Genomic DNA, 27317 nt, shown 5'->3' with positions numbered 1-27317 from the left:
AAAAACAGCAAAAGGCAAGTACCTAACTCTTAGTTTATTTTTAGGGTCATTTTGTTGCTGAACACCAAGGGAAGAGCAAGTGCTATGTGCCTACTCAGCTGTCAAATGTATCTGTGACCTGTAGCTTAGGAGCCTTTACGCTTGTTGCTAATTCCATTTACCATGAGTTGCTACAAGACCGTTTCTGCATCTTAACTGATGTTGGAGTTTGCTCTTTGCATTCTCAGCAAATGGCACTGTAAGATGGGCTGGATATAACAAAACTAGCACGTGATGATGGAGCTTGCTATTTTGAACACTTATTACAATAATTATCAATAATGACAATTGATTGTTCTTGAGATGCCCCTGCATTAATGCCCCTGCATTAATGCTTTATGTGAGCTGTCCTTCCTTTTCTGAAATCCACCTGAACTGGTGAAATAACACTCAATGAGTTATCATCACTAAGCAGCTGCTTGCAAATTCTCATTGAAAGTCTGTTGATTTTTGTGAGTTTTCTGCTAACTTTGGAAAGGCTTCGATTTACCTTGTAAGTGCTCTCAGGAAACAAACTTGGTAAAGGGGACTGGGTGAGTATCCAGAGTGATGTGATGAAGCAGAAAGTGGAAAATCTGGACAAACCATACTATGGCTTTTAATGAGCACCACAAACACCACATTTGGAGGCAGAGATACAAAGGGAAACTTTGTGCACAAAGACTCAGAAATCAGAGGGATTTTTTTTTTCTGAAGCTTCTAGCAAGGAAAGCATGCTGGATCTCTGTACAAAGACATTTAGCTGTGCATCTGATGGTACTGTTGCTTCCAATTTCATATATGAAACCACTTCCAATGCTACCAGAAGGTAAATGCTACACATGCACCTGTGGAGGCTCTTTTTGCTGATGTGGAAATGAAGGTAAGCAGCACAGAGGCTGGGACAACCCCTCTTCATCGTTCCAAGTCCGGACATAGGAGTGGTGTTTGTGCACTGTTTCTAAAGGAAAAACTTTCAGCATGTCTGTGATAACCAGGAACTGTGGCTTACACTGCTGAGTTCAGGGTATAAAACGGTCTGAGCTTCTCTATCCAGCTGTGACCCAAGATCACTGTGGGCAGCATGCCTCAAGTATAACCTGCATCACGAAGTAGCCATCACACTCAGAGTTCTAAGACAAACCATGTAAAATTTCTCTGCACATCAACAGTAACAGCTAATGATTATTTTTTTCTTTGAACTTTGTCCAAAGTTCATCTCTAAAACAAACTTCAGTCAAACTGCACATATTGACTCCTCAACAGAATAAACATGCCGAATCTCTAATAATGCTTAATCACTTGTTCCAGTCTCTTTTAACTTGCTTGTTAACCAGAAAGATAAAAAACAGTGAAATAAACATGCTTTACTTCGTATTTATTTTTCTGGTGCCTCTATCAAAAACTCTGAAGGACAAGAGCAATGCTGGTCTGATTGTTTTCAGAGTAAGCTGACTCCTTGCTTCAAACCCTAACTGGGAGTGCAATTAAAATCCTGGCTGTTGTCTAGGTTGTAACACTCAGCCTCTGTGGCTACAACTGCTGGTAGTAAAAGTTTACATGGAGGGGGGAAAAAATCTGAGTGTCACGTCTGGGATTTTCAGAGGCATTTATAAATTGGTTATGGGCTCAAGACTGGAGGGGTGAGAGGAGGAAGGGGCTGGACTGTCTCCCAGCCCCAAGAGAAATCTCAGTAAACTAACACACAGATCTGACATTAATCAGCTTGATCTATTCAGTGGCTGTAAAGTAGAAAGAAGCCTAAAAAGCAAATATACAACTATTAAAAATGGTGTAATATTTTGATTTTACTAACCATAACACTTCTTGTCACAGTTGGACACTTCAGAAAAGCTACTGCAATGGCTGTCAGATTTTCTGGTAGTCCCATGCACACAGCCTTACCTGTTAACCCATGAACTGTGCACCTATAAGTAACTGTTCGATGAGCAATCGGGTATTTTCTGTGTTTTATGTTTTTTAGTGCTGCATCAACCCTGCTGCTCAGAATCATACCAGGCTTGGAAAAGAAGAAAAAAACAAAACAAAACAAAACAAAAAATAACAACAAAAAACCACACACACACCAAAAAAGGGAAAAAAAACATACAAGGAAAAAAAGGACAAAAAGAAGAAAAAAAAAGAAAAAAGAAAAGAAAAAAAGGTGTGTGGGGGAGGTAGGAGAGATTGTCTCAAAAATAAAAAGCCAAACAATATGACATTCAAGAAAAAGCATTTTTTGATTGCTCTATTTGCTTCATACCTTTTCCTTTTTGTGCCTTTAAGGTTTGTGTCTTCCAGCTCCTATCTACAAACCCACAGGCTAGAAACTTAATTAAAAAAAAATAAACCCGAGTTTCTTGCATAATTGTATGAGTCCAGGAGCTACAGCTTTAAGAAAGGCACCAAATGTTGTAAAGTTCACAATTAAATCACATAGAACTTGGCAACGGCTGGAAGAAGTGGAAAATTAACAGTAATTAAATAAACAATGGCTTGGTAGCCCAACTTTCTGACAGTTGAGAGGGAGCCGTCCTGTAAATCCCCGCTCATGTTGAGCACACCAGAATCCTCCAGATGATAAAACCGTGCATTACTGCCCAATTACGACGAGTCCTGAGTTACTCATCATGACTGCTTTACGGATTTAGTTTCACAACATCATAATGAGTTCATCCTGGTTTCCCGGAGCATCTGCAGAGATAATGCAAACACTTTCTTTTCTTCCCAACTTGCGAACGTTTTGAAGAAATAAAGCGATGTGAGAGGCTATTAAAAAAAAATAATTAAAAAAATCGGTTTTGCATTGCATCAAACGCCGGCTTCTGCGAGAGCTCACGCAAACCCCGCAGCGTCCAGGACAGGTCCCACGGCTTTAGCGATGGTAGCTCCCGTATGAAGAGGAGGTTTTAGGGATTTCTGAGGCTCTGGGGACTTTGCGAAGCCGGAGGCGCACAGGGGTGCGTGCCATGCCTGTAACTTCAGCGTTTATCGCAGATCGGGATCGACCTTGCAGGGGCCAGGTGCTGGGTTTTGGGCAGCCCCCTGTGCTGTGCCTGGAAACTGGGGAGGGGAGGGGGGGCGGTGGCCCCCGAGCCGCCGTCTCACACGCACTCACAACACCCGTGGGCCCGAAGGGGTGAGGAGCTTTCTCTTCTCTGCTGGTCCTAACAGCCCTCCAAGTACAAGTCACGTTTATTTGCCTTTCGTGTCAGTGGGCACCGCAGAAACGTTAAAATTCATGATACGTAACTTCACCGCTTTGAACCTGCCGGCAGAACTTTCAGACTCGCCACGGTTTCTTTTTGGGGGGGAGAATTAAGAGGAAGGGGGGGAGAAGGAGGGGGGGAGAAGGGGGGGGGGGGCGGGAAGAAAGGCTGATGCACTGTCTTTGCCCGCCGCACGCAAGAAAGCAAATGGCAGCATCACTCGGCACTGGAGTAGCAAGTTAATAAATAAATAAGCAAACCCCACCGCACGAACGGCAAGGCGGAAAGCGGCGGCGGCGAGGAGGGAAGAGCCTCCCCGGCCGCACGGCGAGCGGCCGCGCTGCTTCCGCGAGTAAGATGGCAGTGCCGGGCGGGGGGCGGCGGGGCCGCTCCCGGTGTCGCACCGGCGCGGCCCCTGCATGGGGATGAGGCCGCCGCGCGCCCGCCCGCGCCCCGCCGCAGCGGCGGCAGCTTCCTGCGCGCGCCCCCCGCCTCCCCTCCCCCCCCAGTGGCCCTGTTGCATCAACTTCCTGTGCGGAGCCCCTCGCGGCGGGGCCCCGCGCGGCTCCTCCCGCCCGCAACAGCTTCCTGCGCGCGGCCCCGCGCCCGCCCGGCCGCGCGCGCCGCCCCCGCCGAGCCCCGCGCGCCGGCCGGCCGGGCGGGGGGAGGGGAGGCGGCGGGGGGGGGGGGGGTGGTGGTGGTGTGTGTTTGGGGGGGGGGGGGGCTGCGCGTCGGCCGAGCCCCCCGCTCATCAGCGTGCCCCCCCGCCCCGCCCCCCCGTTAGCGGCGGGGCGGTGCGGTGGCGGGGCAGTGCGGCCGCCCGGTGCCCCCCGCCGCTGCGGCCGGCGGCGCCGCTCCGGCAGAGTTTGGTGCCCTACTTCACTCTACTTTAGTTTCACTCACTTTACATCCGGGCTTTTTCCCTAGGCAATGGGGGCCGCAGCACAGCCCGTTCCTTAGGCAAAGGGAAATAAATTCGCCGCACCGACACGTCAAGTAGTCCCCCTCAGGAGGAGTCGCCGAGCCCGCCCTCCCGGCTCCCCCCCTCCCCGGCCCGGCCGGCGGCGCCGTGCCGCCGCCGCGGGGTGGGAGGGGGGGTGTGTGGGTCCGTCGGTCCGGGCTCCCCCCCGCTTCCCCGCGGGTCTCCGGCGGCGGGCCGGGCCGGGCGGGGGCGCGCGCGGCGGCGTGTCGGGAGCGCGCCGCAGGCAGGCAGGGAGGCCGGCGGCGGAGGGATCCCGGCGAACGGTGCTGCGGCCGGGCCGGGTGAATGGGATTGAAGAAGAGTTCAGCTTCTCGGCTTGTTTTTGTGTCACAGTTTCTCTCCTCCTGCGCCTCTCCGGCTTCGTGCCTCCCTCCCCGCCCGCCCCCTCCTCTCCGCCGCAGGAGGAGCCCCCCGCGGAGAGGGGGAAGGAAAAGGACCCCACAGAGGCGAGAGCGAGCGAAGAGGAGGAGGAGAAGGGAGCAACCTACCATCTTCCACTCCCCGCTTAGCTTAAAGAAAGTGAGAGGAGGAGAGAGAGAGAGGCGCCCAGAAGAGGGGGACAGGGAGGCCCGGAGGAGCGGCGGCGCCGGCACCCTCCCCCTATGAAGAAGAGTCCTCCCCCTCACAGAGAGGTCCTGCCAGGGGGACCTGGGCCGGCCCGCAGCAGCACCGCCGCCGCCAGCAGGGTGTAGTATCCCACCTTTCGGATTCGCCTCCTCCTCCTCCTCCTCCCTGCCCCCCCCGCCCCCCGGGCGCCGTCCCCCTCCCTCTCCCCCCGCGCCCCCCGCCGCCGCGGGGCTGGGGGCGCCGAGGATGGCGGCGGCTGGCCCCGCACTCTCCGGCCAACTTGGCGATGAGGAGCAGCAACTTCGCCGCGGCCCCCGGCCCCTCCCTCGGGGGGGTGGGGGGGAAAGCGGAGCGTCCTGGGGCGCCGCCGCGGCCCCCCGGCCTCCCCGGCGGGCGCCGGCAGAAGTTTGCGAGCGGGAGCGGGAGAGGTGGAGGAGGGTGACACTTGGGGTAAAAGGAGGAGGTGACACATTGGGGTTGGGGGGAGGAGCAGGGGAAGGAGATGACACATTGCACTGGGGATGGGGTGGGGGAGGGAGACTTATCCCCTCCCCTCCGGTTTCCTTCAGGATGATTATTTCCAGGCCCTTTTCTCTTGGTCGGGTCCTTCGCCGAGATGCTGTCGGGGAAGTTTTATTATTATCTGGGAAATGATGCCGCTTTCGGTGATGGATAATTCGTAGTAAAGCCTCTGCTGCGTTGTTGCCTTTTTTTTTTTTTTTTTTTTTTTTTCTCCCTTCTCCTTGCTTTCATTCGTCTTTGTGGCCCGAGCAGCGCCGGGAAAATTCCGTTTCTTCTGCAACTTGTTATTCTGGAGCCCGGGCCTGCCCCCCTCGCCCTGGGGCTGCCCTTCCCGCACAGGTACGGAGCTGGGGACCGGGGTTCCCCACTCCTGCTCCAGCACGGCGTCGGCATTGGGGACAGCTACTTCTTTATTTTTTACCTCCTTCCTGCGTCTGTGTAGGTGGAGTGGGCATCTATGTGGGACTCTGCCATTTGGTATAGTCCTCTTGTGCATGCTCCTTTCTTCATTTGTCTTTCTGCGGGATTTTTTTTCTTTTGTGGTGGTGTGTGCGGTGGTGTTTGTGTGTTTTTGTTGTTGTGTTTTTATTTTTTTTTCCTTTATTCTGAGCTTTGCTGTCGGTAATGCGTTTTCCCCAACCACCTCTGCAGTTTGGTGGGACCTGGCAGGATTCTACGCTGAGGTTTTTAGGTGAATTTGTATTGGATTAATGCATGGATCTCTTCATTCAACTTCTTCTCAAGTGTCAAAAATGAGGCTATGAACAGATGTGTTTCAATATGGAGAGATTTCCAAGTTCCTAATTCTTGGGGGTGGAGGAAAGAGTGCCATTGGAGAGTGGCTTTTGTTTTCGATTGGTGAACAAATGTCATCACATTTCAGTCACGTGCTGTAATATTCTTTGTTCAGCTATCAAAGTATGTTATCTGCTACACCTGTTCTCACTTTTTAATTGTGAGTAACGGTGATTGCTTGCAAATCTTATAATTGTGGATAAGAGCACTTCCCATCTTTCTCCCCCTCCTACCTCCTGGATGTTTGTTTGGGCCGGAGTACTGAGCTTGACAATGAACTTCTGTTCACTGTGGAGACTGCATGTAAAAATGTCCCACTCAGGGTAATAACTTGCGTGTTGCAAAAAAGTTGTTTTGAGCATGGAAAAATCAGGTGGGGATGTGTGCTTAGTATTGACAGGGCTCTGGTAAGGGTTATGCTCCTTTGAGCCAGTGAAGTTTTCTTAACTAGATACGTTGTTGTTTGTTATTGGGTTAAATGACAGATACTGCTGTACACCCATATAGATAGATGCATCTTTTTTGCTTAGCTATAGATTTTCAAGGTGTGAGAAACAGAAACGATTTTGGCTGTCTGTTTACCTTTTTTTTTTTTTTTTTTTCCCCCCCCTCCCCTTCCCATTGTGCTCACTTCTAACTATGAAGGCACCTGCTTAGTTTCAGTTTTGTAAGTCAGCTCCCTCTGGCTTTCCTGTGCTTGCCCGAAGCTAGCTGGTGAGACTGAATATGCTATGTTTAACTTTGATGAAAAGAGGCTTGTTTTTGGGGCTTAGTTTGTGAAGGAAATAACATGCTTTTCAAAGCCTTGGAAAAAAACACCTAACCCTAAAAATCCAGAATTCATGACTTCTACCTGCTTAACGTGTCATGCTAAAATAAGCTTATTACTGTTTATGTAGAATATACCTCTATATTTAAATACTGACATTAAATTACTAGTAAGAATGGCATCTTGAAAGAATGAGACAAAAACGTGCATATCTACCCATATTAGTTGGAGAAGTTAATCACCACACTTCAGTGGCTTTGGGAATTTTAGTTATATCCGGGCATGTTTTACAGTAGCTAAATGAAACTGTTTCTTTGGGACATTTTTGTTATTTTCTAGAAAGGAATTCTGTAGCTAAGTAGATGAAACTTTAAAACGGTATTTTAAAAAAATAGATCAAGTGCTGCTCACATGTTTTTAAACCTTTCAGTGTTACTGTGATAGAGAGATTCTTTTATGAGCTAGAAGTTTGAGCTGATACAGAGGGAGTGTGAAACAACCTCTTTCTAGGTTGATTTCATGTTGCATAGTAGCATGTACAGAGTATCACTTCAAGCTCTTAAGAGAGCAGTTGTCCAGCAGAAGGTAGGTGCTTGCTCACCGAGTGCTTACCACCAACTGAATGTCAGCTATGTCATACCCCCAGTGTTTAACCGCACTGACCTGGGTGACAAGAAACTTGGAGTTGATCCCGTTATGGGGTTTAGTGATTTTTCAGCGAACTAACAAAGATAACATGCTGTATAATTCAAAATGTCGCACTAAGTCATTGTAAGATTTCTACCTGAAAGCTTTTAATCTTGCTCTTCTCTGTGTACATCTTGAACTGGATTTATTGTGAGGCAGAAGACGGCATTTGAAAGTGGTTTTCTTCCTTCAGGGAATGAAAATAGAAAACTTTCCTTCAAAGAACTTAAATAAAGCAAAAGTAGGAAACTGATGCTGCTTAGAGAAAAATGCTGTTGTGTCTTCCAGCTTCAACAGTAAGATCTCTGCTTTCAGTTTAGGTTTTGTAAAGATCTTTCTTTACTCTAGGCCATTCGGCTTCAGTTGTGATCAAGTATTGGGCCTAAATAGTTCTTACTCCAACTTTTCTCTCTCTGTGTTTGTTTGTTTTGTTTGTTTTTTTCTTTTTTTTTTTAGAAAGATGAGGTTGTGTGTGTGTGTGTGTTAAACTTCACTGTAGAAATTATATGTGATGTTTTAAAAAAAAAATCCTTGGACTGGATCGGCACAAAGGAGACAATTTTAATGGTTTTTAAAAAATTTTCTTTCAGGAACAGTGAATGTGTTTTAATGGCATCTCAGAAAGTTGTAAATCTCTGTGTGCACTTGGAAAACTTTAATAGTGAGCTTCGCTATCACTTGGGTTGTTCATGCACTTCATTTGTAATGGTCATAATTGCATATGAACATATTGTAGCTCTTTGGTTCCTTTATACGTATTCTCAGGCCCATGAAGAACTTTATTCAGTCAAGTGAATTGATACTACTGGAATTTGTTTACAATGGATTTCTCGTTCATTTCAGTTCCAGTTTGTAGGAATCTTGATGGACTGTCGTATTTCACATGTTACAGGCATTTTGCACAGGTACCAGAAACTCAGGATGAATACCATGTGAGAAACATATTGGTTTTGGGTTTGTCGATTTTTGCTTGTTTAAAATCTTCCAGAAAGAACTTCATAGTGTGATAGGGCTTTGATTTTTGGAGGGCCATCGCACGGTGATGTGAGCTGTAAAGCAGACCAGCGCTCAGGAGAGGCTCCTTGTGTAGAAAGGGCAGCGCTAAAAACCTATTATTAAGCTACTAATAGTATTTCTTCACTGTCCCCTTCACCCTTTATGCTCACAACTGTGCAGTCACACGCGTAGCTGTGTACTAGAAGGGTAAGACTCCACAAAAGGCCTGGCTCCTGTATGTTCATGAATTGCCCTTGTTCAATTACTCCGTGCCAGAAAGCAGCTCACATCCTGTTTCTGATGTATTTTAACTGCACAAAGGTTATTTAGGAACAAACCATATACTGAAAAGGAGGGGCAGTGCGCAGAAGGGTTTTGGAATATCTGCTGAATGCAAGGAGCAAGATATTTACTTCTGTACCCTGTAAAATAGAGGGTGAACTGAAGGATAGTTTTTATAGGGATCTTACATTAATATTTCATATTCAGTATAGCACTAAGCTGGTGTCTGGCTTGTCCTGGTGGTAGAGATATGTATTATGCAGGCCAAAATAAGTTTATTTACATTTGAGGGCCGGAGCAAAACTTTTTTTTTTTTTTCCCCCTCACTGCAAATACAGTCTCATTTAAAAAAAAAAGCCCTTCTGTTTCTTTTATAAGTTTTAAATAATTTATGGCTCTTGTACCTTACCAAGCTCCTCGCTGGGTTAAAATTGGTAAAGTATGGTTTTAAGTTTGTTTGACTCTGCTGTTGTTCTGTCAAAACCTCACAAAAGCAAAGTGGCGAGTGTAAATATAGAATGGCTATAAAATGTACAAAAATCAAAGTGATTTTTAAAATGTACTTATTGCTGAAGGAAGGTGTGCTTGTGTGACAATGAGGCTTTACAGTTGGAAACCCCTGCTTTTGAAATAATTTTGAAAGCTGTAGAAAGTTCTGAAACGTCCCTTCCTTTGGCCTGAGGATTGCCATGCCTTCTGCCCTGACAAAGCCCCAACTTTGCTACATAACGTTTTGTTTTAATACTTTGATTATCCCAGGGTTTTGAGGAAAGAATGCGTTACTTGGTATAGGCTTTTCTGCAGCATTGATTTTTCTGGTTTACTGTTTGTATCATTTTAATGTCTCTGTTGGAATTACCAGGTATCCTGTGCATCAAAAAGCTCTTTGCCTAAATGGTCTGACCTATTATTCATTCCCTCTTACCTGAGGTTTCTTGTTCACTGTCATTGCAAGATCTTGCTCTTTGTTTAGAGATTGTATGCTCAAAGAATGCTTTAAAACAGCCACACCAAAAAACATGTTTCCCCACACACCCCAATACTACCACCCCACCAGCCATAGCCTAATGTTTGTTGTTACTGGCAGGATTGCATTTATAGCTGGTAAATAAGGACTGAGGCTCTGCTTAATGTGAGCTTTGTTGTAGGCCATGTTCACACAGCTTCTATGCTTTTTTAATGCTGAATTTCTTAAAATGTGTGTTTTCCAGATTCTGCCCTTCCACCTGACAGTAGGACAAAAGGGAATTATGAAGTTCACTTGCTACAGAAATTGTGTTGTGTGCCTCTTAAGTGAGGGACTCTACCATTGCATGTGTAATTAGAAATAGGTTTTCAAAATGTAGCCGGTGTGTTTCTTGAATGGGAGTACAGACACACGAATGGTTAAAACAAACGAGGGCAGATTTTAGCCTGTGACTCTAAGATGGCCTGTTCTTGGGCTCGGTCTCCAGGCCTGCAAGAGGAGAACTCTAGGAGAGCAGCTGAGCTTACGGTTGGTTTGGTTTTGTTTTGTTGTTTCTGCCTGTGAAATACAAGCTGCTGGTAGGAAAGGGAGAAGGAATGTTGATTCCTTCCCTTGTTCCCCTCCAACCCTGCAGATTCAAGCGTCGTTAACTGTGTGGATCCTGAAGGCAGTGTAGTTGCAAACAGTTAATTGAAGAGATCAAGTGGTATCCTATTGAAGCTTTAAATTGTTTTAACAAAACTTCTGAGTAATCACAATAATTATTTTCTGATAAGCTGGCTGATAGTAACTATGGCAACAGCTGTCTTTGGCCTATGGACAGTATTGCTGTATTGACAAAACCTTTAGATGCTCCTGAGGTCTCTTGCCTCTATAGGGAGGTGCATCAGGGTGTCTTTCAGGTGACTGGAGTGTCACTGTCTTTCTGTTGCCATGGGACCCCATCTTTCTCTTGGGTCAGAGTCTTGGTCCTTTTGCATGTTTTTGTGGGTGCTGCCTGCTAGCCTGGAAACGCTGCAAAGACCAGTGAAACATGTAAGTACTTAGATGGAATTCTATTTACGTATTATTGTTTTTTAGTAATAGTAATCCAGAGCTCAGGGAAAAGGGAGGGAAAAGGAGGACTTAATGATTTTGGTCGCTAGTTGTTTCCTTCCTTGATTAAAATCTTCTTAGAACAGACTGGTAGGGGGAGCTGCCCTTCGCTTTACTGAACTGAAGTACAGCGTATTCTGCTCTGAGGCCTATGCTAAAATACAGCTATTTAATTTTCAACTAAGCTCTACTTCTTTTTGGAAGAGAAGCAAGCTCCTGCTTCAGGATGCTGTAGAAATGGAGGAAGAGAGTAATTTTTTTTCCAGATTAGTAAATGCTGGACAGTAGAGTGCTCTTCAATAAATATAACAGTCTTAAGGAAAAAAAAAATCTTACTGCACTTTAGGATAGTGATGTTAAAAGGCTGTGGCCCGTTCTGCATGTGTGAAAGTAGCTAAACTGCTGATTATTCTTTGGGAGTTACTGGTTAGCTGATGTGTATTTTTATTTAAATCTTTGTCCTCTTAGCTTCAACCTGTGGGAACTGGATATCGATGCAGCTTACTTGATGATTGCTAGCAGTGGTCTCCCCGTGCGGGGTGTGTATGTTTGCTGGCCTATGGAAGTGTGCAATATGGCCTACATCTGGGCTCATCTTTGGCAAGAACGCGGCTCGTGGAAACTGCAGGCCCCAGTAGGCAGTGCAGTGTTTTTATCTCAATAGCTTGCCTGGATTGCAAGGTACTAATGCATCCTGGGACCTGTAGTTTTCATGAGCAGAAGTTGGAGATTGGGGTGTCGAGTAAAAGATACTATAATGTTCTAGAAACGGAGTCGTGGATTCCTTATGCTGTTCGTAGTTGGTCAGCTTTAACCTGTGCTGCTATTACTGTGCAGCAGCATGTATTTTTATTGACAAGCTGAAGACAGTTGGGTAATATGTTTAGGGAAGAGCAGTTGATTAAAGAAGTCTTTCAAATGCCTGTGTGTTTTTGTACAAAGAATATATAAATAATTGCGCTAATACCTTGCTTCATCTGTGATTGCAAGTATCCTGTTTGATATTCTGGAAGCTTTTAATCTTTCAAGGCAACGTTATGGATGGAAACATTTGGCAGAAGGAGGCTTCCGTTACTGGCGATACGGCTGCCATGTTCCCCTTTCAAACTGCCACCCAGCCGTCACAGAGGTTTCTGTCAGAGCAAAAGGCAACTTGAGTGGCTCTTTACCTGCTGAGGTCTCACTTCTCTGCTCTGTTTCTTGAGGTCAAGCGATGACGTAGCTGCCCCACATGTCAGAGCAGGGGAGCTGTGGGTGTTAGTGATGTCACTGCTGGTTACCACGGAGACGCGGGGACCAGAAGTCGGGTTCTGGCAGGTGCGACCAGACACGGAGCATGTTGGGCGGCCTGTCTGGTGGGCTTGAGCCCTGACCGCTATGCTCGAACTCCCATCAAACTTCCATCAAAGAAGGTGAAGTGTTTCCAGAATAAGGGTAGAGGAATAATAACTTTCAGATACTTATTTTTTTATGCCTGTAAGATTTGTGTGTTTTCACACTAGATGTTAACTAAAAACGATCCGTGGGATTTGCTAAAATTAGCGTGGATGTTAACTTGATTTCAATTATTAGGCCAGTAGCAAGTTTAGTATTTGCTGTAGTCTCATGTGCCAGGTTTCGGATACTGCAGTTGCCTTCATTTTTAAGTGAACAAACACTTTACTTTAACTGATCTCAGTTTCTTTGTTCTTCAGTTTGTGTGAGATCATAAAAAAAGGTTTATATTTAAGTGCCAAACAATATGAAATAGACATTTTTTTATGTTTTTGGAGAATATAATTAGAGCTCCAGTCTTGCAAAAAGTCATGTGTATTTTACTTTAAGTTCTGCAGAAGTCAGAGAGACTATCTGAATGCCTAAAACTGGAACCTATATAAGTAGTACTAGGTTCCGGACCTCCAGACTTCTAATGTCGGAAAGTATCTTCTTTGTATTCACCCTAATTAGCTTATATCTAGGTCTGTGTGGCAAAATTCTTTTAGTAAGTGTCTGGAAATTCCACTCAATATAAATTTAGGGTTCATATTTACTTTGCAGTTGTGCAAAAAAAACCCCACAAAACAAAACAAAACCCCAAAACCAACAAAAAAAACCCCCAAACACTGCCCCCCCCCCAAAAAAAAGAAAAAAAAAAAAAAGAAAACTTGCTTTCTCCCTGACTTGTACAGGTTATAAATATCACAGATATTAAGCTGGTAATAGCCTGTTTGAGGCAGGGAATGTATTTTGTCAGCACTGATGCATTGTACAAAGTGTACATTGCTGACACTTGTGTTTAAAACTGATACAAAACGGTAAATCTATACAGAAATTAATCTAAAACCTTACATATGCTGTAACTGTAATAGAGTTTGTAAACAGTTAGTAATATAGTTTTCTTGAAGTGATCCCATCTCTTTCACAACCCATGTGGAGCAAATTGCTGACAGGACACATGGTTAGCTGAAATAGTTACTATTAGTATATTGACAAGATTAGAACGGCTGTCATTGTTGCTGTGCAAAGATGAAATTCCCTTTCATTGACTGGGCCTGCACAAGAGGCAGGAGAAGAAACCAAGATACATCATCGTTCCACTACATATAGATTTATCTTCGCCTTCAAGGACATTTTACCCTCTGTAGAGAGCCTGTGACAGTGCCCTTTGTAACGCTGCTGTATCAGGATATTCTAGATAAGGAACGTAGGTAATAGGGATGTATAAAAGGGTTTGATGCATGGTTGTAAAGAAAAACTCTCCAAGTACTTCTTATCTCATAAGAGCAAATGTGTCCTGAGCTGGGAGGAAATCCTGGCCCTGCTCAAGTCAATGGGAAGTTTTCCAGTTGAATCAGGAGTACCAAGATTTCATTCTTTCCCCCAAAAAGGTAGTTTTAAGTGATTTTTGCAGGGTGGAAGCACTTGACAAAGTTCGAAGAATCTGGCATCTGTTTAAGATGCTGTTATTGGCCCTTGGGGGATGTCGCACCACGTACTTCACCTTCTAGTATAATTTCTGTTCCTTTAAAAAGTGGATAATATTGACCTCCTGTAATGCTTTGTAAGAACTTGGAATCTATTTATTTGGGGATTTTGCTTAATTTGCTAACACAACAAAATTTTATACGAAAGCCAGAAATTAGTCCTTGATGTGTCCAGAGAATACTTTGTCTCTCTTTTCCTTCTTGCCAGTGTGACAAAACTGCCCCAATTGAGATGTTTAGTCTGAAATTTTAATAACCTGAATTGTTTTGGATTTAACACTCTACCTCCCTGCTGCCCAAAACTAACAAACCTTTTTCATAACTTTGTACGAGGACTACAGTGGCCTATATTACTACTAATGAAGGTTTTTGCTAATTTGCATCTAGCTGGAGCTCCAGATACCTTGCTGTTCCACTGCTGCTTAGCTTGCAGTAATTGTCTCTGATAAGCATCTTTATCATGTAAATCTATTGTTGTATGTAGTATGAATTTGCTGTATTAAGGATGCTTTTGTCAGTGACCCCAAACGGAAAGGATGTGGCTACCTGAGCTTCCCTCATTATTACCCTTTCAGAGAGTACATTCTGGTCAGGAATAAATTGGGAAGCACTAGCAAGGTTTGTGCTGTTTCTGAACACTAGGTAGCTGTCCTTGAGACAGTTGCAATTCTTCTCCCAAGGTGGAATCCCACCATAACCCTTATTTGCATTCTCAGAGAATCTTGCTGAAATCAGTGGATTTGTCACTGTGAAGCTTGTTTCAGAATCGGAGATTTAGCTTCCATTTCCCATGTGCATTTTGGCATATTTCACCAGCTCTACTTTTCCTTTGAATTCCATGCTCTAAAGTAAACATGAAAATCTTCCTCCCTTCACGTAATTCTCATCCCTGTATGGCAATTTCTTGGCTTAAAACCTGCAGTGTCGTCTTACTTCTTGCAGGAATTATATTTGGTTGCCTGGCTGTTAATGCAGAACCCTCATAGTTTGCGCAATATTTAATCAAATGTTTTTTCCTGTGATGATGAGCTGCAGTTTTTGCAGATAGTCAAAACCTGATGTTGTTGGCCTGTTAAATGCATGCTCCAGGTTAGTTCCTCACTGTGGTAGCAGGATCTTTGTAGCTGCGGAGTTGATTATTTCAGCATAGGTCTATAACTGTGTGAATACCAGTACCTCAAATTGTTGTTTTGCACTGACATTGTAATTGCTACAAAATTGCATGAGCAAAAATACTGCTTAGGTTTGCTCCTTCCTCGTGTAAGATAAACACGTATGATTCCTCAAAACTTGAGGCCTTCTTTCTCATTTCCCTTTTCTAACTTAATTTACCCTTCTCTGCCCATAATTTTTTTGTCCAAAAATGTGGATTTTTTTTTTTCCTTATGCCAAATATGTTGTAAATATAATGCATGATTTCACCATTGTGTATCTAAGCCACCTTACTCTAAGCCTTTTGAAGACTTAAACTAAGGAAGGGGACAAGAATCTGTTAAATTCCTGTTTGTTGTGTGTAGAAAGTACTATGTGTGAGACAGGCCTTTTTTTCTCTCTGGTATATTAGAAACTCCTGCAGCTTCTTCAGGAACTCTTGTGTAATACAGGAAAAGTGGTAAATACTATCTGCATATTTTTTTCCGTAATTTTTGCTGTTTTCCCACATATGCTGGATACATTTCAAGCCTTCAGCTGTGAAACTGCCATTGTGTTATGATTAGATTTTGTTTTCTCTGCATTGCCTTCCATGCTGTGGTCTTTGGTAGTCCAGTAGGCAGTAAGACTCATGGGCTTTTGTGGGGGATCAGAAGTTTTATTAGAAGGGAAATAAAATCATACAATAAACTTTCATATATGTTTCTGGTCCTCATAGTTTTTTTCCCCCTCTACTGTGTAATAACCAGGGTCTAAATTGAGAGGAGCTGGGATTTTTCTCTAAGGCATTTTGAAAGGAGAGAAAAAAACAAACAATCAAACAAAAACCAAAAACAATGCCTCCCTGCCCCGCCCCCCCAAACTATCCTTGAAACAGCAAGGAAAGGAATATGTAAGGATAACATAATGAGAAGAGTGCATGAGTATTTATTTCTGTGTGTGGAGAGATACGTGCCTAAACATCTTTAGTAGCACAGCAATAGGACCATTAAAAATCTGGGCATTAATTTTTAGGTAACAGAATTTGTTTAAAGAGTGACTTTGCAAAGAAGTTACTGTAGTGATGGGCACTACGCTAATATCACAGTAGAGCTGTGATTGTAAACATATCATTGCAAGTGTTGGTCTTGATACAATGGTGGCAAATGCAGTAGTAGTTTAGTCCTTGACACAGTTTTGTCTCTGCTGTTATGCTAAGCCTTCTTGCCACATGGTGGCTGTTTCCATCTCCTAGGATGGTGTTGGAGTGCATCTGTTGTGTATGTGCAATCAGTAGGTAAAGGATGTGATGCTGATGTGAGGGGATGTGAAAGAGGAGTGTCCCCCAGCAGCACGTTACTGTCTGCTCATCTGGGTGAAGCACCGTGGGAACAGGTCCTGGCTCCTTAGGAATAAAAATAATTTGAGGGAGAGGGAAAATTGCCTGCTGCCAGCAGCTTCCTTCAAACTGCTGATCCTTTTGTTTAGAAAGCATAATCATACCATGTTCCACGATACCCTTTCACTCTGTCACCATTGTGAATGTTGAAAATGGTATTGCTTTTCAGTTGGTTAGAGTAGCTACTGAAATAGATAAATCTACAGTTCAGTCTTCCTATTTTAAGTAAACAGTTGAAAATCAGTGGCAGTCTGTGCAAGTAAAAATGTTTTGGATGCTTTGTTTTTTGTGTAGCTGAAGTCTACTTTCATTGTACAGCAGTCTTGCACTCAGCTTTTTCTTCCATTAAACACTAATTGTATACATATATGATTCCATGTTAGATTGGCACAGTGGTTCAGTGTTAACATTTATGTGATCTAGTGTGTAAATCTTGAATACCTTGAATAATCATAGGTTTGATAAATAAACTTCTAATAAGTCTATGATTACTTGGATTCTTCCTTTCAGATTAGTGACTACCATCAGTACTCCCACATCGAGTGTGACTACCCCAGATACAAATACCATTCTCCAGATGCTACAGTTCCCATTTCTGTGCTTTTGAGGAGAGGGGTGGGGGGGCAGGCTTTTAAAGGGTAGAAAGATAATATAATAAAAGGGGAAGGGAAGACAGAATTTGAGGTTGATACTTGTGCCTATATATTTAGAGGGAGCAGAGAGAGTGATGGCTGACTGGAATGTAGGAGAAGGAAGATCAGAGCACATCAGTGTAATAATTTTGGAGTGCTTCTTCTTGACTCGTTAATACTGCATGGAATTTGGCCCAGGCAATCTGCTCTTGTGAATCAACATAGTTCATTCATTTGAGTATAGGTGTGCCTGTTATTATTTGAGAATCTGCTCCACTTAAAAGATAACAGGTCAGTTTGGTAAGCAGTAGTATTCCCATATTTTAGATTAGAAACTGAGGCAGAGAGAAATTGATTTATTCTGCATTGCAGTAAATGAATTGAAGACCTTAAGTTAGGAATGGAGGCCACTGCATGTGAGTTTAATCCAGTAAATGGCCTGCTTCCTTCAAGTCCTGAATGTTGCTACATTGAAAACAAAAATGAGCCTAAAAATGATTTACTGATTAAGTATGGGTGGTGTACAAATAAACAGTGCTTGTACCAAAGGAGGTGAGATTCCTGTAGAACTGGTTGTACAAAATAAATAGGGCTTTTGAAATTTTGGATATATTTTTATATTAGGTTATCTTGGGTTGGAGGAAAAGCAGAGGTTTGAATGGGGGTGGGAGACCTGATGAGTAGGGAGGATCATGATTAATAAATGTGAATGTGAAATCCAGTGAAATTGGAGTTGCATAGGTAAGCACTGATGCTGAGAAACAGTCCCGAGTTAAGTTCTGCAGAACCTGAAAAAAAAAATAGATAAAAAGTGGTGGTGGTTCTTGTTGCTGTTGAATTTGTTGTTGTTGTTGTTGTTGTTCACCTTTCTAGTTCCCTCACATTATATAACAATTAATACAAGAAATTGCATATTACGGTGTAGGCATGATTATGTTTTTTCAGATACTGTCACATAGGCATGCATCCTAAACGTATAGGGTCAGAGGGTCAGAGTTAAGGTTAGTGCTTATGATATTACTGTTTCTGTATCATACTTTATGAATTTTGTACAAAGAACTTAACATAGGTAGTTGTGTGGAATGGTTCAATGCACAGCAAAAGTAACACTGAGTAACTAGTGTCATCAGGCCTGTAGTCTTAACCACTTGTTAAAACTGTCCTGTGTACAGCTTATGTGAGCAGAATTCTCCAGTCTTCCCAAGTGAGTACTGCTCAGGGACAGATATCTTATTCTGTTAGTTTGCACAAACCCCGTCTTCCAAGTGGGAAATCAGCACAGTCAGCAATACCCAAATTTCTGCATCTGTCCCAGTGTGCCGGGTCCAGCATTGCTTCCACCAACTCTTTTAGTGCTGCTTAATGAGAATACTATATTCCAATACAAACATGAAAGGTATGGATCCCTTTTTGTTATATGCCTGTAAATAGCTCACTTAAAGGTGTGAGTCTGCTTAGAACTCCATGTGATTGCTTCTGTGACTACCCATGGCATTGGGCTCTTGGGCTCTGGTGGAATATTGAATCATGATCTTTTAAATGCATGCTTCTTGTGCTGGAGTATTTCCAGCTGCAGTCCTTAATGGTACTGCTTGTGGTGTTCGCTGGTATCTTAGAGTATTTATGGAACTCAGGAACTTTGGCATATGCCTCTTTAATGTTTCGTTGAAGTTGTTAATATTTTGAGATTTGGGTTCTGCATAAGCCTGAGGTTGATGTTTGGCAGTAAACTGGTTTAGCACAGTCTCTTCACTGAAGTGTTTTGATGTTGTGACATCTCAACTCTGTGACTGTGGAGACAGCTTCAAGGCCAAATACAAGGCAACTTCAGTAGCTACTGCATCTCATACTCTACAGTGTGACTTCTGTGAAGTAGAATTCCAGTTTTAGTGATCTCTTAATAATAGATGGGTGTAATGAAACTTCCTGGAGTGTCCTCTTCTGTTAACAATTTAGTGATTGGCATGCTTCTGTTCATGTGCATGTTAGGCCTACTTACATCACTACTGCTTAATGAAATGCTGTTTCTAAAATAATTCTCAGATATATTGCCTTGGCATTAAATGCCTGAGATCCAAAGAGAGAGTGTTGGCTGGCACTGCGTTTTTTAGAGAGAAGACTTAAAATTGTTGATCTCATGTTGCCAAGGAAGCACTTCTGCTTTGTATGCAGGTGTCATGTGAAGTACACCAACATGAGAACTGTATTGCACTGGAAAGGTTAGGCTGCATCATCACTAAGACCCGTGGCTTGGAATTGCAGGCAAATGGGCATACATCTGGAGACATCCATATAGTTGTCCAGTTCTTCCTCAGCCTCCATGGAGCTTAGTGTTTGAGGAGAAGATGCAACAAAATCATGGCCTGTACTTTGGAATATATCGGAATCAACTAAGTTTTCCTGTGTAATAGTTGAGGTAGTATTAGCAGGTACAGGGGAGAGCAGAAAACTTTCCTTGAACTTAGACTTGAACTTAGAAGAGCAAGAGGATAGCTTTTTTTTTTCTTTCTTTTTTTTTTTTTTTGAAATGAGATTTGAAAGGTTTCTTGGTACTGCTTGGAGCTCTTTTATAGCTTCCTTGGTACTAGAATTTGCTCAGTGAGAGATGGAGTACTTCAGAAGAAAACTTTACAAGTTATATATTTGGAAGACAAATTATGCATCTATAATGGGCTTTACTGAAGAGAGAAATGTTGTCCCATGATCAGTAGAAGCACTGAAGCATGAATAAACTCGGTGCACATACACACGCTATGATTAAATCTTCTTGCAGTTCTTTTGGGGATACTAACAAGTTCAACGTGAAACATTCAGCCTATGACAGCATGGAGTGAGAAAACTTGTAGTAAATATGAAGTTCCCAACTGCAAATAAGAGTGGCAGTTTCTTTGAATTGTTAGTTCGTAGTGCTATTTGTTGCCTTTGTAGTTTGCACAAATAATCTTTAGGATGACAAGGATATTATGTTGCTGTTTTCTTTCAGCAGGACCAATTTTAATGCTATTACTGGCCTAGATAACAACTTGCCCTCCCTTCCCAAAACAAAAGAACCCCGTATCAACCTGTGTGATTCCATAAGCAGGAGGTTATTTAAATAACAAAATGATACTACTCCCTATGTGAAATGAAAACAAAATTTAGCGCACCCTGAAATTGTTTATTTTGCTGTCCTTTTGTGTGACTTGAGAGATTTCTTATGTAAACTAGATCACGGTCAGTTTTCTCACCTATGTAGCTGAGCAATAATTTTATTGAGGCAATGTTTGCATCTTTGTGAAACTGAACACAAAGCTTCTGCTCTGTCTTACATATTTTAGTCTTTGATACTTACTTATTCCTGATAGGGATGATAAGCTTATTTGGTGCATCCATCTTCATCTTACTGCCTACAGCAGTACTGAAAGGTGATGTATACTGGACACTTGCTTTGTTTTCTAGACCCATTGTAGTTTGGGCTCTAGAAAATGAAACTTTTGTGTTTCTCACAGATTGAGACCTGCTTGTTTATCCTACATGGCTTTCAGCTTGACTGTCTTCAAAAGCTCATTTGTCAGAAGAGGAGGAAGCTGACAGTGATGAGAAAGAAGGCATTCACAAAATTGTTTAGGTAGTGCTTTCTAGCAGGATTAGCAGTACTTGCTACCAGAATTCTGTTCAGTGTTAGTCCTGAGCCTCGGCTTGAGGTTATGCGTTTTCTGTGACAGTAATACTTCTTCAGCTAGACTTCCTTCTTAAAAAGGGGAGCATGCAGTACTGTTACAGGGTCAGACAGGACCTGATGACTTTGGCAAGTTCAGTTTTCTTGGAGAGGAGTCAGATGTTCATCTACATGTTCCCTTTGAATCCATTGGTTCAGGAGATCTGTCCTCTGGTCAGCTGGGAGGAAGCCAAATTGTTGCCAATCTGAAATGGGTCTTGGCAGTTTTTCCAGCAAAAATCCATGGCTTATGTTTAGCACTGCTTTCCAGCTTTCTGAGTCTTTCTTAGGAGAGACTGTCTGTATCACCTTGGGTTGACATACTGATTAGTGAGGGGCTTACAAGAGAAATTTTCAGCAGTCTGATGGGTTATGTAAAAGCCAAAAAAACCCCACACCCTTGAATATTTGATCATGTCTTTATTTCAGTGTTGCATTATATTATACAATAAGCATAAACCAGTTTGATTTCTGCTTCAGAAGTTACAATTTCTGCTTTTCACATTACATGCTTGAATTATAGCCTGGTTTATTTACCAGAAGAACCAACCTCCAAAACAACCCAAGACATATACCGGTATGGCTGCTCAGTGTGATTAAATGTAAGAAATAACATACTGTGCTGGACCAAATGTCCATCTAATCCAGCATCTTGCCTTTATCAGTGGCCAGCAGCAGCAGCTGACTGAATGGCGTAGGAAATGGGTGAATTCTGTCAGCTGCTGAAATATTAACAGTAAATTTCTGACAGACACTTGTTTAGCTGCTGCCTGAGATGGAAGCTACATTTGGGCTTTTGCACTCTGAACAGCAACATCAAACTATTTATAGGTGAATTTGTTTTCTGCCTTTTTGAACTCATATGTCTGGCTTCTATGGTGTTCCACAGCAGCAAGTTCCATGCAGTTTTACTGTATTTTCTGTGTACATGGTGAATTCATGAGAGAAAACTAGTTTCATTTGTGTTAAAGATGCTCCCTAATTGTCATTCCTCTCCATATAATTTCCAGCTCTCCCCTTTTTGAGGTGGAGCAGCCAGAATTACGTGCAGCGTGCATCACAGCAGAATGTTCCCTGTTTGTTCTCTGTTCTATTTCTAATACCTTCTGAGATTTTTCTCTGATTTCGTGCTGCTGTGAGTTGAACTGCTGCTTGCAATAATCTCAAAATCTTTTTCATAAGTAGTAATGCCTAGTTTAGACTCATCATTGTGTATTTATAGCTAGGGTTATTTTTTCCTTTGCACTTGTCAACACAGGACAATAAAATGACAAATGAAAATCAATCATCAAGTATTATCAGATCCCCTATAACTCTTTGAAGTTTGCTTTAATTTTAACTATCTGGAATAATGGAAAACATCCTAATCTCTGCAACCTCCCTTTTTGCCAGATCAGTTAAAAGTATGCTCACAGACTCGACCCTGATCCTTTTTGTGGTAATAATGTCCCTTATTTTGGACTGTTTAATGTTTTCTTTTTTTTCAGTCTTTTAATATATTCATAAGAAGGGGAAGGTCCTCTCATGGGTTTTACTCTAAGGTGGTGTGAGCTGTACAAATGACTTAATCTTTCTTTTGTTCTTCATGCAACGTGGTGTATGAACTTTTTGCTGGTCAAGATGTATATATTCCAGTGTCCCTTTTGCTTTGAAGTTGGATGTCCAAAAACTTCATTTCATTAAGATTACAATCTTCTATATGAGTGCTTAGAAGGGAGTGCTCCTTGGAAATATGATATTTTTAAAATTTATTTATTTATTTTAATAATAGTTTAAATGGCCAGTGCTTTGCAAATACTGTGTGTTAGTACTGTGAATTATATCACCTCTGGTAGGTAGTGGCATTCCCTGCCTCTTTTTTCAGTTCTTTCCTCTTCCAGTTTGTGGAAGTCCCTGTCTTGCCTTTTTAAGGAAGACTGTCATGTTTTTATTATGACCAGCTCTAACTTAGATTTTTAATGATTATCAAGAATCCACTGCTTATCTCTGTCATCTTAGTAGGATTTTCTTAGGTTTTGTGTGAAACTCTGGTTTGAAAGCCAAAACTTCTCATACACCTGGAATTGAGCTCAATAAAGGGACATTATGATCAGTTTTAAGGCAGTTTGACTGTAAGGCAAAGGGCAGGTGTTAACTCTCATAGCTCTAATCCTTGTTTAACTAGAACATCTCAGTTTGATTTTTGGGGGGAGTTTGTTTTAACTAGTTGAATTTTTAGGAAAGTGGGACCAGACACATTTCAGAGAAGAAATGTTGCCAGAAAGTAATGCTTCTTTTGATTATTATGCTTCTACATGTGAATTTACCCTTCTCTTGCTGCTCTGGGTATTGATTGGGGATTAGATAATTAGATGGACAGAGTAGTACATGTGTTCTTTCTTATTATATCTGAGGGGTAGGAAGAAAGGCTGTGGCAGGCACTTCTGTCCAGAAGACTTGTAGCCTGGAGGACAAACAGACTAATGCTTCGTGTATGAGTGTGCAGATGTGACATCCAGACTGTAACAATTTACTCACTGTGGGAACTGCATCCTTTACTACAGCTTTGCTCAGTGTGTGTGGATTGTACAATTTTCAGATATCTAGGGGGTTTAGATTATTGCTGGGGGAGCCAACCCCCTTTCAGCCTCCTTGCTATTTGTGCGTTTGGCAATTTGAATTATTTTACATTGTTATATTCAGAAGCTCTTAGCAGCTTGTGCTCTTGTGTGGGTGCATACTTGTGATGCTTGGCAAGTTGTGGGAAAAAAAATCAGTAGGTTAGTATTAATCTGTTGTGGAATTTGAACAGTCTCTAGTGTACTGTGTGACTGCAGCAGGAACTTAGTAACTGCAAAAAGTTTAATTCATAAAAATCACTGTTATCTTGACTGCTTGTATAAGAAGTTTTATGCAGATTTTGAAAAAGTAGGACTGATAGTTTTAGATGTTCATGAATGAGAAGTCTGAATAATGTGCTTTTTTCTTGCAGTACATGTACCTGAAGTAGCTGAAGCTTGCTTCGATTCTGTCTCTCTACCTGGACAAACCATTGTTATGTGTATTAGCGAACTTTATTCAGAAGACACTTCTGAAAAAATACAAAGCTAGGAAATGAATACTTGCATTGTCATAAACCAGGTATCATTATTAATAGTGTATTTGTAGTTGGAAGATGAAATACTTTAAGTGATCTGCAGAAGCTGTTTGAATGAACTAGTTCTGAAGTTGCCAACATATATGCTGCTGCTCATCCCAGGGTCCTTTGGTCTGTTCACTAAACAACTGTGCTGTCCTCTTCAGGAAAAAAAGTACTTCTTAGCATTCTGTCTTCTTCCAGGACTGGAGCCTACAGTGTGTATGAAAGGATGATATACAAGCCACTTCCCCCGCAGAACCTATGCCAGATATTATGTGCTTGTTAATGCAATTTGAGAAAATAGAAAGGGCTGAAATTGAAATTCTTAATGTTTCTCCAATAGATGATTTGAAAATATGCCATTTAGTACAGGTTAAAATGACAATAGGGACTATTACTCACTAGGAGTGACTTCTGAGATGTTAATTGCCTCTTGTTTTAGAATTCTTTAAAATGCTCCTGTTTGTTTTGGTAACTTACATACCTCCTGGCTGGTACAAGGGTATCTGTTTTCTTGCAGCAGAGGGGGGCTGAAAAGGGTGTGGAAAGTGATGTCCTTCTGCTTTTCCTTCTCTCTAGGGCAGATGTTTCTTGAAAGACAAGTGACTGAAATAAACCTTTTAATTTAGTTCAGGTATATTGTGCAGGATAGAGAGGGGAAAACAGCTGCTCAAATTTTGAGATCAGAAAACAAATTGTAATGGGGAAGAGAAAACGGGTCTTTTCGAGGTGTGTATATAAAACTTGTTCTCACTTGTCCATCTTTTTTGTGTTGGTTGTTGTCTAATAGTGAGTTCTTTAGGACTCTGTCACAGATGTTTTATTTATCAGGTGTGTCAGGGTTTCCATTACAATGAGCTAGTTAAATCACTGTTTAAATAATTATATATTTTTTTAAAAAGTTGCATGTGCTCTGAATTGTTTGAAAAACTTTTTATTTTTTAATTGCTGTGGACCATTCCCTGGAAGGAACAAACTGGTGATGTTTTGTGGATTTTTTTTTTTTAATTCTTTAAATAAAAAGTACAATGAAACCATTTTGGCCTCCAGGATTCAAGTGAAGTGTCTATTTCTGTATTTAAGTCTTAGTGTTTAAAGTTGGGGGGTGTTTTTGTTTGTTTGGTGTGGTTGTGTGTGGTGGGTTTTGTTTTTGCTTTTTTCACGCAGTAGTCTGTAGGTTTGACCTCCAGGATGTTATCTTTTTTGTTTGGCCTGGTGAAGATGGATTTTGAAACTTCATCTATACCTTAGTTGATGCTGTTGTGTTTCCCTGGTAGTTTTGTGGCAGTCTCATGAGACTGTGTTTCATCAAGTACTTTACCCAAAACGTCATTCTGAAATTTGTTAGAAAATGTGGGTGTTTTTTCTTAGTGTTTTTCCATCTTGCCTAGATGAGAAAGTTCATGCTATATAGAGACCAAACTTTTTCTGTCCTGAACCTGGATGTTACAAAGCTACAAGGTAGATTGGGAATCCTAGGAGCAGAAAAATGTTGAGTTAGATAAAGTAAAAGTCTTTAAGCAGTTGTCAGAATGGGATTAAGCTGGCAGAGAAATCAAGTTCTCTGTAAGATAATACTTGAGGTGTTTGGGCCACCACTTAATTGCACTTTTATTTAATAGCTTTTTTTAATGAAAATAAACAGAGGAGTAAGGAATTGGTGTTGAAGGGATGTGTGAATATTGAACCAGTGTTGGACTTGTAGATCTGTTGAGAGAACCGGGGAAATGTGAGCGTTCGTAGTGCCCAGCAGGAAGCAGGCGAGAAGAGCGGGATTTTTTTTTTCCCTTGGAGGTATGCTGCGACAACAGTGATGCAGCCTGGCAGACTAAGTCCTGTTGCATTTAAGGAACAAAAAACAACAGCTGACGGTGGCTTGGAAACTGCAGGGTAGTAAGAAGGAAAACATTAGGGCCAAATCTTGCGCAGAAAACTGCGACTCGTCTTTTTAAATACAGACGCTACAGCCAAAGGGAGCAGAGAAAAAAAGCTGATGAGCTGATGCTGGAATGATCTGGTAGTTGAAGTGTGAAGGGGAGCAGGGGTGGGCTCCTGCTTCTCTGCATCAGCGCTGCACGCTGAGCCCACCTTGATGTAGGCCCGGTGGTGGTAGCGCCGGCAGCACAGGAAGGCGGATTGGAGCGCCCAGCCAGCGTGTTGTCTCGCTGTGGCGTACTCGGGAGCGCCTACAGCCTGCATGCTAAACACGCGCGCCTGGGCTTGGCTTTGCTTATCACAGTTCTGAGAATGTAATGAAATCCCTTCTCACTCAAGCTTTTGTTTTGGGATGGAGGGGGAGAGAAAGGAGCTTTTCAGATTTTGTGTAGTTTGGAGTTTGAAACAAGCATGTTTTACCCGATTCTGTTTACTTTCTTTTTGTTTAGGTTTGTAAAGCATGTTGATGCCTTTAAGTGTTTTATCATAATTTATCTACACAAAACTAGAAATTTAGGAAAACTCTAATGCTGTTTATTTTCTTTGTTTAATCTATGCACAGAGCATACTGTAATCATTGTTAAGGGGGTCTTAAACTGGTCTTTTTTCTCTCCTTTTTTTTTTTTTTACCCCAGGGGTCTTTGTACTCAGCAGATCAGGAATGCTGAAATGACTGCATAGTATAATAAAATAATAGCTAGTAAAATAAAATAAGTTTGACTAAAAAGCAAATCAAATTCAAATGTAGAATGAGAATGTATTTTAGTAAATGTTAGCAGGCTGTACTTGGAGCAGCTGTTGTATTTACGCAAGAGTAGAGGAAAATGTGATACCTTTCTGGTAGCAGCAGAGGGTCCCAGCTGCCTTTTTTCAGGGTTCAGGGCACCCAACAGAATCAACAGAAGCCTGAGACTTTTTTGCATAGAACTATGTGAAATTAAATTGCAATGTTCTTTCTATAAAAATCACTTCTAGCAGGTAAGAAACATTCTCTTTTTCATCTTGTTATTAAAATCAGAAGACAGATTAAGAAACAAGTGATTGTTCTTTGATACTTTTGTCATGTGAACATCTGTTCACTAACAAGTAATTTTCATATTGTCTTCTGATAATTATTCAGAAACCTGTGACATATTAGAGCCAGTGATCTGTAGCGTTGTAAAGGCAAAAATTTATGTATAGTTTCTCATTTTGTGCCACTTTGCTTCCTGTTAAAAGTTCTGCAAAAAAAAATAGAATGAGCTTCTGTATTCTTTTAGTATTTTTCAGTATCATAAAATGCAGAACACAAGAATGTACATTAGCAGCTGAATTTCATGTTTATGCTGCTGTACTGCATTTACATGAAATGGCTTGTTTTTAATGCGTGTACTAAAACAAATAATTAAATTGAAGAGGCCAGTTCATCATAAGAACTGTGCCAGACAGGAAGTGTGGACCAGTAACTTGTTCCAGCATATTGACATGAAAGTTGACCCATAACAAAAACAGCACAGGTTGGTTTAATTTCAGTGTTTAATGGGTGCCTTAAATGATGATTTTTCTCCTTGACC

The 27317-nt window shown here is 42.0% G+C and overlaps 1 protein-coding gene across 1 annotated transcript in view; it reads left to right on the top strand.

The window, feature by feature from the left end:
* Positions 1-5247: 5247 nt before the first annotated feature.
* Positions 5248-27317, top strand: part of PHF21A (PHD finger protein 21A) — a gene marked incomplete at its 3' end in the record, with an annotated part of 139643 nt that continues 117573 nt past the window's right edge. Inside the window, exon 1 of the mRNA XM_080344637.1 lies at positions 5248-5637. The remainder of the gene's footprint in view (positions 5638-27317) is intronic.

The sequence above is a fragment of the Nesoenas mayeri genome (assembly GCF_963082525.1).
Source record: "Nesoenas mayeri genome assembly, chromosome: 5".
NCBI lineage: Eukaryota > Metazoa > Chordata > Aves > Columbiformes > Columbidae > Nesoenas > Nesoenas mayeri.
The sequence above is the reverse complement of the archived record's forward strand: the minus strand, read 5'-3'. Positions and strand labels throughout refer to the sequence as shown.